General features: G+C 34.9%; 1 protein-coding gene across 1 annotated transcript in view; it reads left to right on the forward strand.

Annotated features, from left to right (window-relative positions):
• CAMKMT (calmodulin-lysine N-methyltransferase) overlaps positions 1-13,032 on the forward strand; it is a 213,243-nt gene that overhangs the window by 35,159 nt on the left and 165,052 nt on the right. The window lies entirely within an intron of this gene.

Genomic DNA, 13,032 nt, shown 5'->3' on the forward strand with positions numbered 1-13,032 from the left:
AAGTACATCTTTAAAATAATGAAAAAAGAATTTTGGTCATTGCTACCCTGCCTAATTCCTCATAGATACCTTAAAAAAAAATCACCCTCTTTACATGTAAACTCTCTCTTTTTTCACAACTGTGCAACAAACATTCAAAAAAGAGCAGTAGGTAACAGATGAAACATTTGTAGTCTTTCTCTCCAGTTTTTCCCTACAGCATCATAGTTAGGAAAACACAGAGCTGGGGACTCCTAAAATTTCTGTATTTAATTACTCTTAATTTCTCTACAGTTTTCATAGTTGTGGTTATAAATTTCCATTCCCTACTCTTCTCAGACTTCCATGAACTTTCTTTCCTGCCTCTGGACAGTGGAGAGAAAGGCTCGAGGTGCATTACAGTGGTAATTACTTTAGTGTTAGAAAGTTTTCTCATTACACGAAAGGCTCGGTGTTTGCATCCATTTCTGAAGTGCTGTAGGTAATGATTATCCTGGGTGTTCCAATTTATAGCATTCATTATGGCCAGATTAATTCTTCGCACTTCTTGTCCCCTCACCCACCCACATAGGTGTCAGAGAGACTCCACTTCCCTTAGGTGTGTGAGCCCTGGCAGAGTTCTCTTTGTTGACTCTGGACAAAGGTGTGACGGAATTGCAAACTTGTGAATCATGTACTGGTGTTTGTTTGCTGGGTTTCAGAAGAAGCTGTTTATTTTAGTAGGCAATTTTCCTGTGCGAGCAGGTGAAATGTTGAGAAGGCAGCCCCTCATCAGTGGACAAACAATTCCTAAGAATTTAGCTAATGGCCCCCCTTCAGTGCAGAGAATAGATGGCAACAATTGTACTTGCAGACTAAACCAAGAACTACTTGTTTGGCTGCTAGGTGTTAATGCAAATTTGTTCTTCAGCTCATTCAACCCTAGGGCTCCCATCCTTTGATTTAATTAAATGTAATTGGTTACATTGCTCCTCCCAGGCCCCTGAGGTGTTTTTGTTTATTGCTCACTCTTCGCAATAATGCTTCAATTCAAGGCACAAATTGCTCCATAAATAAGAGCTCTTTAGCCTGTGTTGGATTGCAGAGAGATTATTCCCCTCAAATAGTTTGGTTTTACAGTTAAAAGTGAATGACTAGCGAAATAAACTCATTGGGTGGCAAACCTAGCATATCCAGAAGCAAGGAAATAAGAAGGGTAAATTAGATCAGATTAGAACAAGAAATGGAGCTGTAATGTTAAATTAGTAAGGGATTGCAACCGGTGCTGTAAGAGCCATTGACACTTCTAAATGATGCTTCACTTAATAGGATTGCTATTGGTGCACTAATATATTTTGAGGGTTACTCTTTCAAAGTTTATTATTAAATTGCCTATGTATTTTTATTAATGGAAGATAAGTTTTAAATGGCATGCATCAGGCAACAAAAATTAACCTAAGGAAAATATTTAGCATGTTTTTTCTAACTGAAAATAATGTCATATGTGATCTGGATAATTACAGTATTCAATTTTATATTTTTTGGACCACAGTATTTAAAGGCTTTCTTTAAAAGGGATGTTTAATTCTATTTACATTCTGTTATCTGCATACAAGTGCATATGCAATCTATTTCATTGTTTAGAGATGCAAATAATCCTAACAGTTTATATGGTGAAACTCTCCCTGCTATTGTCCTAAAGGTAACTGTGAAAATTTGACATTTAGCTTTACTTTCAGTTTTTAAGCATTCTTGTGTCCAAGTAGTCTTTTTTGCCTTCTCACAGTGCTCAAGGGAAAAGCATCTTGTGTTCCACAGTGCTTCTGTCTTTTTGAGGCTTTGCTTTCTCTCTTGAGAACAGATGTATAGGACATGGCTTGCTAACACACTTGGCTCTGGCATCACTCAGAGGAGCTGATGGAAAGAATGGAACTCTGTAATGGCTTGAGTTTGACCCCATAGGCATTTTAAGTCCACTTAAAGTGTCTCTGCAGCTGAAGACCACCCTTCCTGTCCTTCCCTCCACACTCTCATTTTTCTTCTGTCACAGGGCTTGTGCTGTACAAGAGTATGAATAGGAGGCAAAGAGGCAGGACTAAAAGTTTACATCAAGGGGTTGGCAGAACTTTGAACACTTTGGTCAGCACTGCTGATGAGTCTCATGTCTTTCCTTTTCTGGCTGAGTGTTTCATGTTCTCTCTTGTGTCTTGTCCTATGAGGAAGCCCCTCAGGGAGCTCTTTCTGGAGAGCCAATACAAGCTGTGGGGTGAATCTGCCTCCAGAAATCAATTGTTCCTTCTGATGGCACTGAGCTACTATATTTCAGGGATACTCATAAGTAAATGTCCTTTTTAACGTTACATTAAATTTCCCTTGTGCCAAGTTACTTTGTTCTTGAGTATGGTATGTGTTGGTATGTCAAAACCATTGGTTGGTGCTTGGAACTTCCATGAAGACCAAATAGAGAACAGATTACTAATAAGATTGTTAATATTAAAAACCAGTTTTTAATAGTTGCTATATAAAAAAATTCTCCTCAGCATCCTCTCAGGACTAAATTAGATGAGAGTTAGGTGAATTCATGGCAATATCACTGTGAACAAATGAACCCAGAGATGTGAGCAGATTTGAGGGAGAATTCTGCTACCAAAAGCTTGGGAAAATAAACTCTAAATATTTAGCAAACTAACCGAAGGCTAACTTAAACCACAATCTCAATGATTAGTGTCATAATCTGATTGTGAAATAATATTTTATTTTGGAAAAGTTGTCCTAAGTCAACAGCTGCTACTTTTACAGAAATTGCAAAGTTGCTACAAATTTAATGGTTTCCTGAAAACACTGGAAAAAGTAGAGGTGCTGAATCACAGAAATATACTAGCTATAGTAAGATGATAACACCTTTCTGACAGAGTATCAGCGCTGGACTTAACTCTAAAAGGATCCTAAAAAAAAATATAAATTCAGCTCTCAAACACTTACAAAGTCCTGTGAAACAAGATAATCTCTTTCACTGTTTTGTTATTCAAGCCTATTTTTTGTGGATATTTTATTTGAACTTGAAAATATTTACGTGGTTTTTTATTTAAATATCACCTGAAGATCATTTCAAAAAATGTTACTTCTCATTGTCCACAGAGTTTGCATTCACTTAAGTAGAAAAAATAAGTTTCATAGTCAAAAGACTCTATTCAAAGTTATCACAATGTAATAAGATGCCTCTTATATATTATGTAAGACCTGCTTTCACTAGGTGAAGTGTGTTTGTATTAATAAAATAATACAGAAAAAAATCATTTTGTGAATAGAAGGCCCTATTCAGAAAAGGTCTTCAAATTTCTATGTGGGGTCAAAACACTTTCAGAACTATGAAATGGAACATAAGTAATATTCCTATTCTTGAGCTGTTATAGACAGAAATAAAATTCTCAGAAATATAACTGTACTTACAACCCACAGCAAATAATGGCATTCATTCAGCAAAGAAAAAGAATGAATTTCTATTCAAGTCATGGCTAATCTGTACAGAGAGCTGGGTACAAGAGCATTGTAAAATGGCATGAACCTACCAAAAAGAAAAATAGATAGTTTCTCCTTAGAATTTCAAGTTAGTATATCTTCACAAAAAACAAAATATTCTTTATTGTTTTATTAAAAATCATAGATTAAATTTCTGCTATTTATTGCTTTGTCAACCCCACATACAAAAGAAATAGAATATGTAGCATGAATTGTTGTAACTTTAGGGTATAAGGATTTTTTTGAAAATTTGTGTCAGAGGCATGCATGTAGATCTTCATTGAATAGTTGTCATCAAATTGAAGGTTGTCACCTATCCTCATCAGCTAATGTTTTGTCTTCAGTGCTTTTCACTGCAGTCCATTAATGCATGCAAATAAGTAAACCATGTGAGGACTTCATGAAGAAGCCTGCTCACTGCTGCTTTTTAGACTTTGTATGTGTGTTCTTCTCTGATTGCAAGTTAACTTTTATCTACTGCTGGGGATGTGTGCTGACATCAGCATGGCTTATCTGCCCACAATCCTCCTGGGGTGTACCTCCTCTGACTTAATCCAAGCACTAGTAGTTTCCAACATCATCATCTGCTGTGTGTCTCTTCCATTTCTCCTCCTCCAGTGGCTGCCACTGTTTCTGAGAAGATATCTGAGCAGAAATGGTGTCCTTTGGTTTAATTTTTTTAATTAAATGGGGTGGAATGGGATGCTCCCAGGGGTTTCAGAGGTGGCTCTATCTGCCTGGCACAGGACAGTTCATGGTTTTGTCTCAGTTCTTTCCTAGAGCATCCTGTTACCAAACCTACCCTTGATGCCTACTATGCCACTGTTCCTTTACAGTAAGTGTAGAAGGTTTCCTAACATTTCCAGGGAAATGGATTCTGGAAGATGTTATGTAGTGAGAGGGAAGGTGAAAAAAGAAGTCGGTTTTTGTAGCATCACTGTGTTTTACCTACCTATTTTAGTGGTTGTTGCATCACAGGATTGTATTAGAAAACTGGTACAGTAAAAATAGTTTGAAAAATATCCATTATTGGGACAAGTGCTTGTGTAATTGTCGTATTTTTTTTTTTAAATTTATTTGCACATTTTTACAGAACAGTTACATCTGCAGTAGACTTGTGTTGATCTCTTGATGTAATCATTATGAGATTGATGTTCAATTTCTGTGTTAGCAAGTTGGATTAATTTTTTGTATCTGAAGAGGGAAATGAAAATCTAAATAAAGGGCACGGTACTGTGTCCAAGACAGTATTATAGGCAGGATTAAGTTAGAATGTACATACAATATTCTTCCATATTATTGCAAAAAATTTTACTAGTCTGAGAGTGCTGTACAACAAACACATTAAGTCACAAACGCACAAACCATAGAATCATAGAATGGCTTAGGTTGGAAAGGACCTTAAAGATCATCCATTTCCCAATTCCTCCTCCATGGGCGGTGATGCCTTTTGCTAGACCAGATTGCTCAGAGTCCTGATGTGTAGAAGCAATGGGGAAGTTTGTGTCCTATTTGTGGTAGGCTGGTGATTCATCAGTCAAAACATATGGATTAATATCACATTGTGGCCTATATCAGAATATAATTAGAATGAACTAAAGGTTGAAGAATGGCAAGGGGTGTTGGAACACCATTGAGTCTGTGCTGGAATATTAATTGCAGGTTTCCTGAGTTGTTCACATTTTGCTGTGGGCTTTGTTTTTTATCTATAACATTGCATTAGTGTGAATTCACATACTGTGGTGATGAGCACAATAAGGATTAGATAGGAGCTGAAATAGAGCCAACTGCTGGGCTCTGTTGATACAAGTCTGCCAGCAATTGCTGTTCCTATACTACTCAGTTGTAGGCCTGGATTTTCAACAGAAGTGCCAAACAATTTGAGTTTTATACGTCAGTGGGGAAGCAAGTTGAACTCTTCATATAAGTCATAGATTTCCCACCCCCACCTTCCTGTCTTCTTGAGAAACTGAGCTCATTTTCTTCTTCTGGGTTTGAAGGTCTTGTCTGTCATTGGAAGAACTTTTTTACTACTGGCATCTCTTGTGAGTATTCCCACCATTCCCTCCGAGCAAAGGAAGGAAGGGTTGTTCTATTGTTTTTACTCTCGGAGGCCCTGCTTTTTGGAGGTGTCCTCAGAAACATTCTTATTTTACTATCTGTAATGAGGCATACTGAATTGTAGGGGGAAGATGATGTCTCTTACACTGCTAGCAGAGTTTCTTAGAAACTACTGCCTGGTACTTCAGCTTGGGTTGCATTGCCTAGCTACTGTGTCCTCTGCTTGGCCTAGGAACATTTCCAGGAGAGTCCTGGATCATGTGTATGCTTCTGGACCATCTTGGTTTGTTACAAAGCTCAGGTTCCAGGTGAGAGTCTGTTTTATCAAATGAAACTTTTCATCAAATGAAGGCAGAGGAAATTTCTTTGTAAGTCTTTGGAATGGGGCATGATACTCGTTGAATTTTTGTGTGCCAGTAGAGCTTAGATTTTACTGTGCCAGATGGCAAATGCCAGCCTGATCTTCACTGCACCTTCTACTGCTTATTTTGTTTTTCTCATTGTTTTTTGATGCACAGTTTAACCCACTGAGATTTGGAAATAGACAGGCTTCACCAGTGCACAATTCGAAGAGTTAACTTGCTTTTGATATGGCAAAACAAAAATGCTATATTTGTGCTGATAAATCATATTCTTCAGTATTTTACTTAAGTAACTAATTTGCAGACTAATTCATTGTGTGAGAGCTAATTTTTTATGTCTTGAAAATATGATTAATAATTGTAATATTTTTATGAAATTATGAAGTTGGTGGAGAACCACTAAATATTTAAAGCATTAAAGAAACTAATTAGGAATAAAAGGTAACTTTTTTTTTCTTCTTAACCTCATAAGGAGATCAGATCAACCCTAGATCAAAACTATAAGGTCATTCAGTTTTGTGTAATTTAATTCATTTGGTTAGGTCTCTCTGTTACTATAAAACTGTACTTTGATACCTCTCCTCAGTGGAGGGGTATCAAAGCCTTTTAATTCTGTAGTAAAATTTTTAAAGTATTAATTATATTCCTTAGGTCAGAAGAACTGGAAAGTTCTGCATGTGATATTGGTGTTACTGCCACTGATATGCTATGAGATCCACATTGCTCTTAATAAATTCTTTTTAAATGTAAACATCATTAAATCTTTTGATCAAGTAAACATCAACTAATGAATTTACATAAACACTGCTAATGAACACTTATTTATTATTTTGCATCTCTGCAATTTGGTTACAGATTTTCAAGACAATAGGCAATTTTGTAATCTTAATTTTATAAAACCACTAGTATTTTTTCCCCTTCAACCATTTAATATGTAAATTAGGTATTCTCAAGCTTAATGTTAGTAATTTTTATAAAACAAATACATCATTAATCTGATTAAGTTCTTGGATGAGAGTGCTGTCCTCAGATCATTGTGGATCATTTATTGTTGGGCATATTTCCAAAAAAATAGATTCAAGCATGGCACTTACAGTCTAGGTTTAGCAGAACTGTTGAAACCCTGAAATGGCATTTTTAGAAGAATGGAAAAGCGGCGCTTACTTGTAACAGCAAGCATTATGCAAAACTTAGCAACACTTCTTATCCTTAACTGCAGCTCACTGATAATAATTCAGAGCTTAGAGATGATGTTCTTCTTTGATGCATTTTAAGAGCATAATATAATAAAGCAAGCTTAGGGAAATCCTGTCATTATTAAAGTGTGTTGGTCACCACGAGACGTGTTATGCCAGCAGCACTAACCATGGTACAGCTGCAGACCCCATTTTTCTGAACCCTGAAGTCGGCTGTGGCTTTCATGTCATCTTGAACACCCACAAGAAGCAGTTAATAAGAACACAAATTTGGTGTGTGCCCTTGTGAAAATGTGGTGGAACAAAACTGACAACTTTTCACCTGTAGTGAATTCATGACTGCTTGGTATTTTCTAATCATTGCTGTTAGAACTACATTGTTCAATGTCAGATCACATTGTAATGCTCTTTAAAATTTCTAGCTGGTTGGGTTCTTCTGTTTTCCTAATGTGAAGTCTATTAAAAAGGAGCACCATTTATGTGTGCTCTAATAGCTTTGGTAGAGGCATGAAATGTGATTGCATTCAGCAGTAACTGTGCATCTTCATTGTATTCCAAGGGGTGCTTAAGAGGGAATAAATTTAGAAAATAGTAATTGGTGATGTTTTTACACAAAAAGAAGTACTTTTAAAGTTTTTAGGTGAATTTTTTCACATAATAACAGTGATAACAGTCTTTATGAGATGAAAAAGTGGATGCAACTCTGAAAATGGAATGGTTTGGTGGATAAAAACGAACAATTTTTCAGTCACTATTCTGCTTCCACATTGAAAAAAAACAACTTCCATGTTCTGCAAAAGATATTTAACAAAACTAAATTTATATAGTCTTGAAACAAGATTATTTTTATCATTAAATGATGTTCTACCATTTATATTTTTATGTGAGGGACACAGGAGACTTAAAGCTTCAAGTGGAGATTAAGTTCCATATGTATTTAAAATATTCAGATAATTACATTAGGAGTACTGAAATACAACAACAGTTGTAATAGCCTTACAGGGTACAGGCCTAAGAACCATGCACCCATTTTCCAAAATGTGACAACAGTAATTTGTTAATTTTGTGCTTGTGTAAAATCGTAGTCATTCAAAATGCCAACAATATTCACCCATTGCTGGGAATACATCCTATATATTAAAGATCTTCTTGAAAAATAAAAGAATTAAATTCTATAATTCTAAGTTCTTTCTATAATGCTTGAACTTGTTTTTAATAATTAAAAATACTAAAATTTCCTTTTTAGTTCTCAATAATGAAAGGATTGACTAATGAAGCCACTTCCAAATTTTATAGCAAAAATATCGTCCAAATGCTTAATTTTCTAAGAGTGGGTTCAGGGATATTTAATACTCCAATTTGCTCATTTTGTTTTTGAGACTATTTTAAAACTAGGGCTAGAGCTTATAATATTTTAAGCACTATTATGATATTAAATATTTCTCAATGATGTAGGTGCAGTACTGCACATAAATCAATGTCACAATGTCACTGTAGATTAAAAGAATGTTCTTGCCCAGGCTGAGTGCTTTATAAAATTGTATTCTTAGAATAAAATATGTATTATTTTAGGCATATAAAATACATTTTTCCCATTGTCATCTTGAAGACAATGTCATTTTAACATAGACAAATAAACATGCTGGATTTCAAGACAGAAACTGACGTCTTTTAGATGGGTGAATCAAAAAGATATGATTGGAAAGAATATGAAGGAATAAAATTGTTAATTAATAGCTTAAGTAGTTCTTAGATCTCTGGTAAAGCCTATGAATTTTTGGCTGCAGGTCTCAGTTATGTGACTGATAGATTTTTTTTTTTATTGTCTAAAAAAATGGAAAATGGAAACTTTTAGTTTCTGGTGCATTCACATCCCCAGTATGGTGTAGTACCCTGTCCTCTTCTGAATGACCCATGGTCCACCTGAGCAGTGAGTGGTTGAAGCAGGTTTCTTGTGCTCCCATACAGCCAAAGGAAGCCTCAAGGTTTACCCCACTGGTACCCACTGAATCAGCAGCAAATGAAGTTCCTTTTCCCCTGGCAGAAAGAGTGACAGCAGCGAGGGGACATCTGCTCCAAATGCTCTTCTTGGGTTGTTGTGGAGAATTCATCAATTCATATTCTGCTGAGTAAGGTCTTTTGTGAACTGTGAGCCAGTTGAGTCTCTTCTGATGTTCCATTTCAGACCTGTTTATTTTTAGTCAGCTATCACTTACTGATTATGCTTCAAAACATCACTTCAAAATGCCTGCACTGTGATTTGGGGATGGTTGGCTACCACCAAAAGGTTTGAGCCCACTGCCTAACTTTTGTCATTTCTGATGGGGGGGGTTTTGCCCCCTAATTAGGAAGTTTAGAGCTTGTTTATTTGAATATGTTACTGAAGATTTTATCTCTAAGTTTTACTTCAGTTATGAAAATTAATGTATAGGACCAAGATTGGGAGCATAAAGTTCTACTAGGGATCTTGTCAAGTAAAACAGATGTTTCTTTTTTGTATGGGAGAGGATTGCCTGCAGTAACTTGAACTGTCTCTTGAAGACCTGTTGAGCAGCTCATGGGCTTAATACCACTTGTTTCTGCTGGTTAATGACTTGCAAGGTGAAATTTTTTTACAGGCTTTGTTGTTATCTTGCCTATTTTTCCCTTCCTCCTGCTGACAATATTCAGGATTATGTGAAAGTCTCTGTTAGCAAAGAAAATAGGAAATTTTTCCCAAAACATCTGATGAAACTAAGCCTTTTGACATTCATTAGTGCTCCAAATGTTTCCCTAAACTGTTGTATCTTTTGGACTCTGGAAGACTGGTTGAGTTTGTACTTATATATGAATGAATTTGCATTTATATAAAATTGGTACAACATTCATCATTAAAACCTAAGGGACAGCTTAATTTTTATGTTTGATACTACAATATATTGGATTTCAATACTTTCTTACAAACTGAAAAGTTTATTAGAATATAATAATAATTATAAAATAATATTTTTATTTTAATATTTTAATTATTAATTATAAAATATTTTATATATAAGAATATACATTATATGTAGTATAATATATATTATATTGTATATGTATATATATATATAATATATGTATATAATATATATATCATATATCTTCTTATATATATATAAAATATGTATATTTTCTAATATACTATTAGAATAATAGTAAATGTATAAGCATGTTGGTGTGGCCTCTTTCTTAGTGTCATTCAGCAGTTGTTGAAGAAGAGCAATTTAACATTTTCCTAAAGGCAGATCGTTAGTTTGTTAACTTAGTTGTAGGTTTTGCATATAACTGCTCTTTACTTCTGTAAGAATTCTGTACATCTTTTGGTTTATAGTTGGACAGGTTTAGTCACCACACTTGAAAGGCATAATCTTTGCACTGAGGTCAGATCAGAAGAAAAGGCTGCTCATGCAGATCAGGCTGCTTTGACAGTGAACAGTGAAACTTACTTGCTTGCTGTTCAGTTTAGTTCCTAGAGCCTATATTTGCTTTCCAGTTATATTTTCTTAGATGCATAAAACAGCTTTGGCATAAAATAATTTTATGCCAAAAATTTTATGCACAGCCCCCCAAAATATGCAAATTGGAATAAAATTATTGCTTTGTGACTTTTGTATGCACAATAAAATTACAGACATGTTTTAATCTTTGAAAGAAGAAAACAATGTTTAAACCAACATAGGGCATATAGTATGGACTGCAGAATGCTACTCAGTTATTTCTTATGGGTCAGAAGGAGTTTTGTGTTTGAAAAGCTATGTCTGATTCAGTATAATTCTGTAAAATTATAAAGGGAATGCATGTTGGATTTTGGTATTATAATTCTATGATAACTGTCTTATCAGTGTTAGGTGCTGTGGCCTCCTTTGAACTTCTTATAATTCTGTGCAGCTGTATGTTAGAAATCTAATTAAAGAAGGCAGGTTTTAGGGCATATCTTGTCTAATAACTAACTTTTACAGACAGAATGTGCTCATTCAGAACTTCCATTGCATTTCAAAACTGAACCTAGCAGTAGCTACTACTTGGAAAATTTATATTTATAATTTATTTTTGCTACGTCTTAACCCCCCCTCCTTTTTTTTTTTTCCTTTATCATAGCAGTGACTTCCTGCCCAGTACTAAATAAAAGCCTGTTGTAATCCTGGCCTGTGAATAGTTTGAGGTTCAGCATTCTTTCCTCTTCTGTGTCAGGTTCTCTGTCCCCACCACTGTAGAGCATTCTGTTTTATAGGGGGTAATGAATGGTGAATTGTTGATCTTCTGAAATGCCCCATTGGATCTTTGTGTTAAGAGTTCTGCCTTGCTAGACTGAAGTCCAATGCTCAGCATTTTGTTAAGTTAAAGGACTGTATTTATGTAAGGCTAGACAATATCTGCTGCACTTTAAGGTGAATTTGCATGAAGAGTATTTTGATGGAGATAAAAAAATCTTGCCTTTTTTTTTCTGTATATATCCTACACAGATTTTTATTTTTATATCTTACATATGTATTTATATATATATGTACACTTTGTGAATTGAACATCACATCTGCTAAAAATAGATTATTTCAGTCCTTTCCTCAAGATTTTCAGTTATTACTGAGAGAGCTGTGATTTAAGTATTCCAAAACATAGTTTGTTTCTATATTGCTTTACTAGAATGAATTCACAAAATTTAATTTTAATATCAAAAACTTTTATTGCATTTGGAAGAATTTTAATTGGTTTTCAGTGGGAAAATCTCGTTGAATACTTAAAATAATTTTAAATTGGTCAGAACTTCAAACCTGCTGGAGCAGATGCAGTTTGGACATTTATTTTCACAACTTGTTTTCCCATTTCTCAACCTGTTACACTGCAAGAACTTACTGGGTCAAGTGTCACTGCTTCTGAGCCTGCCCTTGTTCATAACAACTGAAGACAGCTCTATTTCTTTGGGACAATGAAGCACATAGTTTTCAGGATAAAACTTGCACAAGCTTGAAATGAAGCATTTGTGCTGCATGCTTCTTTAACAATGGAAGAAGCTAATTTTAAGAGAAATGATTGTTCAGTGTATACCAGCGTCAGCTTTTGCAATCACCTATCAACAGTGACTAAGGACAAGAAATCACATGCCCATGAAAGACACAAGAAGACAAAAACCCCCCAAAACCCAAAGTAAGAAAATAGCAATATGGTGTAAACTAGAAAATGGAAATAAAGACTAGATTTAAGCTCTACATCATGAATGTAGGAAGAGAAATAGACTATGTTGTGTGCTAAACCTCCTGTAAGTCCAGAGTGCATCTGATTCAGGTGGTTCATTATCCAACTTCATCTGTTTTATGGCTTTATCCTAATCTTGATGTCAAATACAGTCACTACAAGGCTGCACATTTAGTACCAGATGATCTTCTAATCTGATTTTTGTTTTGGTAGAGTTAGTTTTCAGCTGGATCAGCTCCCTAATCCAACTTGCTGAGCAGTTGCATGGGAAATGTTGAAGTTTGCCAGGAGGGGAAAAGAATAGGACTGACATATTTTAAGAGCAGGCCATGCTTAGTTCAAATTAAGTACAAATAAAAATTTGCATCTCCATCCTAAATTGTGAAAAATTCAGTAGATAACAATTAATTTGAACCTGAAAATTTTGAGTGGGATGCAGTTTGTGTTATTACTTGTTCTTGAGATGTGTATTCGCAGCTCTAAATTATAAATCTATAAAAGTTTTGCTACTTTTTTAATTAAAAAAAAAGCAAGTGAACTGAAGCTCAGTATTCAGGTTTTTCATTTACTTCATCTATGCACAAAATTTTATGTCATTTATATATCAAATATAAACTATTTGATTGCAGCAGTATACTTCATGCTTATGTAACTTACTTGTTTGTAGTATTTTGGCTGCTCTTTCATTGTGGATCAACAGTTTTCTTCCTCTCAGAATGTTCTTG

Source organism: Molothrus aeneus, chromosome 3 (assembly GCF_037042795.1).
Source record: "Molothrus aeneus isolate 106 chromosome 3, BPBGC_Maene_1.0, whole genome shotgun sequence".
Classification (NCBI taxonomy): domain Eukaryota; kingdom Metazoa; phylum Chordata; class Aves; order Passeriformes; family Icteridae; genus Molothrus; species Molothrus aeneus.